The 6,843-nt window shown below is 41.5% G+C and overlaps 1 non-coding gene across 1 annotated transcript; it reads left to right on the forward strand.

Annotated features, from left to right (window-relative positions):
• Positions 1-562: 562 nt before the first annotated feature.
• On the forward strand, positions 563-723 carry LOC112209384 (U1 spliceosomal RNA). Its single transcript, XR_002944119.1, has one exon. It is a non-coding gene; the product is annotated as a U1 spliceosomal RNA (small nuclear RNA).
• Positions 724-6,843: the final 6,120 nt, after the last annotated feature.

A 6,843-nucleotide genomic window follows, 5' to 3' on the forward strand; every position in this document is an offset into this window, starting at 1 on the left:
GTGAAGGAGGAGCAAAGGCACGTCTTACATGGTGGCAGGTAAGAGTGTGTGTGCAGGGGAACTGCCCTTTATAAAAATATCTGATCTTGTGAGGCTTATTCACTATCACAAGAACAGCATGGAAAACCCACCCCCATGATTCAATTACCTCCCACCGGGTCCTCCCTTCCACACATGGGGATTATGGGAGCAACAATTCAAGATGAAATTTGGGTGGGGACACAGGCAAACCATATCACCTATTGCCAATTATTAAGTAACAAATGAATATATAACAACCATAGAAAAATGTAGAAGTTTTCCATGTAGAAAACATATTCTAATCACAGAAAAACCGTAGAAGACACTGTGATTGGTCAATTCAATATTTATCACTACTTTCCGTTCATTTCTAAGGACACTCCTGTGTTGGTTGGTTAGCTACATGTCCAGCTAAAAGTCTCAATTTTTTAGACTTCCTTTCATCTAGTGGTGACCTTTTGACATAGTTCTGGCCAATGAGAATCTTAATTTTCTTGGGTGATGCTCCTAGGAAAACTGCTGTTTTCAGATCAAAAGAAACACACTCACTTAGTAGGGGAGACATCATGATCACAAAGGTGATTTTCCCAGGGCAAAGCTTATCCATTGCACTCCACATGTGCTGACCCGTCATTTTCCCAAATGTGATAAACTCAACTGCATAATTGTGGCAGTAGGGAACTGCATTTACACTTTCCCCTAGTTAAAGAAATAAGAAAATAAACAGATCGAGCTGGACCACTATTTTGGCCCCTTTTCCTTCTCATGTGTCTGGAATACAAATATGATGCCTAGAGGTAAAACTGCCATCCTGTGAGCATGAGGATGGCGCCACACCCGACAGTCATAGAGCAAGAAAGCAAGAGGGGCTGGTTCCCTGGGGACAGTTTGGAATTCCATTTTCTATCCATAGCTGTATACCTCTAGTGTTCACTTATCTGAAGGAAAACGGGTTTGGATAATTCACTTTTGCAAGTTTGTGTTACTTGCAGCTTAAGAAAACCCTAATGGGTACCAAGTCTAAAATATTGCAAGGGAAAATAAAATGCAAAGAATCTTAGCAAACATCATAAAAGACACCAACAAAAATTTGGCCATGGGCACTTTTAAAGGGCATAACAGTAAATTAACTGATACACACACACACACACACGCACAGGCACACACACGTATATGCAAACATACACACAAATATACATGCACATTCTTCTTTTCCATTGATATTCTACTATCACTGGACATTAGGAGTGCACATAGAAAAATGTCAGAATAAATTAGTAATTTTTTCTCCTTTATTCATTTTTTTAATTGAAGAGGAGAGATAGCATTAAAGTTTCCCCAGAAAATTTGTATAAATGCCCTTATTAGAAAGAACTAGCACCCTAGGAGTTTTCTTTACTGTCCTATGGCTGGAGCAAATGACTTTCTATTTTGCCCTATTATTGCAAAATTGCAAGGATCAGTGAACATTGATAATTGAAGCATGAAATGGAGGCCACTTTTACCTGAATTATAAATTTGTGCAATTGCTCTTGGAGAAAATAACTTGCCCAACTGCCAACCTAACTCTGCAATCTGAACTAGGCTATCAGATTTCATGAGAAATAAATGAGTTGGTCTATATTAACATAATATTTTATGCACATTTAATTTTGTTATTTTAAATCATCAACAAGATAAATTTATAAAGACTATTACAATCTTAAGAATCATGCAATAATTTCACTGTCAGATGAGACTAATTTTACTCTTATTGGAAACAATGTAGGTCAGACATGAATGATATTTTTCCTTTTCCTTCTGTTCATGCTCACCTCCTATTTCTAAGAATGGTGTGTGGAAGTCATGGAAGTAGAACACACCGTATCTCAGTGAGGAATTTTGTGCCTCTTCCTGGTTCTTGGCATGAGAGGCCCAATTACTGTTCATGGGAAAAAAAAAAAAAAAAAAAGACATGCAAAATTAAAAGCTGAAGGGGTGAAAGTAGGCAACTTAAAAAAAAAAAACACAGAAAAGTCCCCACCAAGAAAAGCCATTCAAATACTAATGGTTTTTGATTTGACATTGAATAATAGAGTTATTTAAAATAGTAGTTCAAGATATGAAACAAACCCACAAGAGTTGAAGACTTTTGGTAGCGCTATGAGAAGCTGGTATGTGAACAACTGCATCTGGATGTTGCCAACCTAAGGAGGACCACCAAGGCCATCTCTCCTCATTCCTGTAATCCCAGCTACTCCAGAGGCTGAGGCAGGAGAATCGCTTGTACCCTGGAGGTGGAGGTTGCAGTGAGCCGAGGTCGTGCCAGCCTGGACAACAGAGTGAAAAACCATCTAAAAAAAGAAAAAAAGATGATGAAAGAATTATAGCAGAAATACAATAATTACTTTGGAATTGTTTCTTGTAAAAGGTTTCTAAAAAATGGATCATAGTTTTCTAAATTATGTCCATTGTTTAAAATGACTTTTACCAAACTATCTGAAAAATAAAAATGGAAAACAATGCACAACAATACTGCTATTGTGTCTCAGGTTGATTTTCCTGGGTGCAGACCCTGAGATGATGTTTGAGGGGCAAGAGATGACGTTTGAAGGGCAAGATGTTCATTTGCGCTACCACCTGTGAAGGGAAAGGGAGGAGGCAGGGTTGGACAGAGGTAAGGTCCAGCTGTGATGTCACCAAGCCTCCCTGCATGATGGGCAGCCGGGGTGGGGAATTGATGGCAGAGTCGTCTTGCAGCAAGCTCAGGGCTTTGCTTCCCACCTGTTCAGCTTCTGGATATGGGCAACCAAAAAAAGGGGTGGCCATGGGCTGGGTGGCTCACTGCAGCTGAGGCTGACCCTGGAAGGGCTGCGAACTGGACCTGGTGTCTGCTGACCCCACTCCCTGCCTCTGGCCAGTGAGTTCTTCCTGAAGAAGGATCTAGAAGTGCATTTGTGTGTCTAATGAAGTGAAACATGCAATGTTAAAATTTTCAACAGTGGGAGTTCTCCATGCTTTCTTTACATTATCCAACAATTTAAAAGCAAATGGGCTGCGCGGTGTCTCAGTCCTGTAATCCTAGCACTTTGGGTGGCCAAGGTGGTAGGATCACTTCAGACCAGCCTGGGCAATATAGTCAGACTTCTTCTCTCCTCCTCCTCCTCCTCCTCCTACTACTAATAATAAAAATGAGCCAGGTGCGGTCGTGTGTGCCTGCAGTCCCCGCTACTTGGGAGGCTGAGGTGGACTAATCATTTGATCCAAGGAGATCTAGGCTGCAGTGAGCTGTGATGGTGCCCCTGCACTCCAGGTGAGACTCTGTCTCAAAAAAAAAAAAAAAAAGAAAAAGAAAATGGCCTTACTTGTAATTTATTAATAAGGGTCAATTATTATTATAAACTTATTTTAAATATATCAATATATTTGCCTAATTAATAGATTAATATATAATTAATTAATATAGTAATATGTATACCATCCATACGTTCATTGTAAGTGTTAAGTTATTAATTGATTCGTGAAATGTGGACTGAAGACCCTGGAGACGTCCCTCCTTACAGTTAAACCTGGTGCTCTCTCTCTAGCAGGGACTGTGCCTCTGTGACCCTGCGGCTGGAATAACCCTGCAAGAGTGGAAAGAAGTCAGAAGGAGCTCGGCTCGCTGAGCACCCGGGCTGTGCCCCTGAACTTCTTACTTGAAGAAAGCCCCTGATATGTCCACTCCATCGTTAGGAGAATTTGGAGCATATGATGGTGGCTCCCCTGCTTCTGCACACCCCTAACCCGGAATTGGAGGGGATAATTTGCGTCACTACAAAAAGCTATCACGGGCGGATGGTTCTCTTGACCGCTCAAAATAGGTTTTCAATTCCATTTTCCAGCAGAGCAGCTGGAGTCTCTGGAATTTCTACGTCCCGTGCCTCTGCCTTCCACCTAGCACAGGACAGGACCCCCGAGGGCGGTGGCCCTGCAGACAGCCCTTCTCTAGGACTGGGCACCTGCCTAGGGAGCCTGAGATGAGGTCGGCCTTGGCTCATGACCTGGAGAGAGTGGATCTGGGAGGCCCGGGCAGCGCTACGCAGGGCCCAGCCTGGGTGGAGCCCCCGAGGCGGGGACGGTGGAGCCCCGCGGACCCTGGCTGGGGTCGGGGCAGAATCCAGGCATGGGGCGCTCCAGGTGAGACGAGGAGTCCTCAGCCCAGTGAACTGTGAGGCCAAGGGACCCTGGGACAGGGCGGGCTCTGGCCACTAAACAGCAAAGCAGGCAGAGACATCCTATGCCGTTCCATGTGGGAGCCTCAGACTCTCAGGAGTCCTGGCGAGCCCCAGGGTCTTTGGCCACGTTTGGATGGGTCGGGTGGCGCCGGGATGCAGCATTTCCCCAGGGCTCTGAGGAGAGAAGGGAACGGGAAGGTTCTGGTCATGTCGGAGGAGTGTGGAAAGTTGCTTTTCCAGTAGAAATATCAAGTCTCACATTTACGTTTAGAGAGTTGACAAACTTTGAAAAGCTTTGAACTTTTGTTTGGCATTGAATCCACATCATCTGTCGCCCATGTAAACACAGCAGAATTCCATAAGGACTGGGTGGTGAACCCCACTCTCTACGGGGCTCCAGCCCCATGCTGTCTCTTGCTTGGCTTCTGACATTAACAACGGAGCAGAACATGTTGTCATTTATTTGTTGACATCGCGGATGAAGGAGTAGAATCCATTTTGCGGGGAAAGATGTAGAGACATTGATTGGATGTAGCCACAGGGGATCACTGGGTGCCTTAAAGAGAGCGGTTGCAACTTCGTGCTGGGGTAGAAGAGACTTGAGTGAGGTGAGGACTGAGTTGCAGGTGGGGGTGAGGAAATGGAGAGAGCAAAGTAGCAGTTTTAAGGAAGCTTCTGGTGGGGAGAAAGAGTTACATGAGTAATGACAGGGATATAGAGGGCTGTTTTTTTTTTTTTTTTTTTTTTTTTGAGATGGAGTCTTGCTCTGTCGCCCAGGCTGGAGTGCAGTGGTGCGATCTTGGCTTACTGTAAACTCCGCCTCCTGGGTTCAAGCAATTCTCCTGTCTCAGAGTAGCTGGGATTACAGGCGCCCACCACCACGCCTGGCTAATTTATGTATTTTTTAGTGGAGACGGGGTTTCACCATGTTAGCCAGGCTGGTCTTGACCTCCTGACCTCAGGTGATCCGTCCGCCTCGGCCTCCCAAAATGCTGGGATTGTAGGCATGAGAACAACCGCGCCTGGCCAGATGGAAGATTTTAAAGCAATTTTTAATGCTGACGAGTATACACAGAAGATAGATTAAATATACAGTAGAAAGGAGATAATTTATAGACCGGGGTGCCTAATGATTGAGGGGTAGCATGGATGAGTTCCATGGTACCTGGGGAGAAGCTGAGCTGAAACAAAACTGAGGCACCTGCTCCTGGTTAACAGGAGAGGAGAAAATGGTGAATGAAATGCAGGTGAGTTTGTAGAATGGCAATACAAATCGGAGCTAGATCAGTGGCTAATCTCTCAAAGAAGTTAGAAACAGGGGCTTCTGTTGAAAAATACACAGCTTTCAGAAGTGAAAATACTTGAAATAATCATTGCAGAGAATAGGAAAATGAATTAATTATAGCTTGCAGACTTTAATAGATTGGAAGAGAATGAAGTCTCTTTCTTTTCTGCTTTGTTTTAATCTAGAGATATTTTTCTCCTGAACATTTCTGTATTTATTGTAAAAATATACTATCTTTTTAATTTACAGAATTTTAGAAATGATTGTGAATGAAAACATAAGAAATCTTTCCTCTGAATATGAGGTAGCCTATCTGTCTACTACGTATTGTTTTTCCCATTTGCCATTTCTATAACAAGCTGGTAGAATTTGACATATACAGTGGTTTCAAAAAGAAATACATATGTCTTTGTTTGCTGTTGCTTATTATGGAATACCTGAACGTGGGTAGTTTATAAAGAAAAGGGGCCAAGTGCATGGTGAGGGGTGCATGCGGTCTCTCTTCTTAAAAAGCCCCCAATCCCATTCCCACGAAAACCCAATGAATTAATTAATTTATGAGCCCTTATGATCTATCATCACTTAAAGCCCCCACCTCTCTATACTGCCAGATGGGAAATTAAATTTCAACAGGGGTTTTGGAGGAGACAAATATTCAAACCATAGCAATATAATGAACAAAAATTAAACAAAAGAATAAACTATTATGGTTTAGCAACCCTCCTTTTGCCTTAGAATGAAAATGACTGGAAAAGTTTTTTTGATTCATGTAATTCAATGTAAAAAATAATGAATAAAAAGACAGTGAAAGATAATAAAAACAAGCTGCATTTCTGAACAACTTTATAAAAGCATGACTTTATATTTCAGAAGTATTGTATTGTAACTTTCATGTGTCTTCCACTTTTTATTTTACTAGAAACAGTCACAATGATTGGTTTATTATTTGGTTCAGGTGCCAAGGAAATTTAAATTCATATTAATCCATTAATCTATCTTTCACTTATTATTTGTAAGATGTAAAAGAATTCTGCATATGCTTTTTTTGTTGGGTATACATATTAAAGCACATTTTCACTCTGATCTGCATTTCTACTTTCTGATATTGAATTGTTCATTATTTTAATGTAATTTATCACTATCTTCTTTCATAGTTTTTTTGTGTTCTGTTTGGAAAGTTTTGCCTGTTCTTAAGCTAAAAGATATTCTTGTATATTACCTTTTAGAAGCTTTATTGTTCTTTTATGAATTAGATATAAAATTCACTCCAAAGGGATTTTTGCCCATTTTATAAAGTGGGGGTCAACATATTATTTTTACTGTGAATATTCACTTTAGCTA

Source organism: Pan troglodytes, chromosome 4, assembly GCF_028858775.2.
Source record: "Pan troglodytes isolate AG18354 chromosome 4, NHGRI_mPanTro3-v2.0_pri, whole genome shotgun sequence".
Taxonomy (NCBI): Eukaryota; Metazoa; Chordata; class Mammalia; order Primates; family Hominidae; genus Pan; species Pan troglodytes.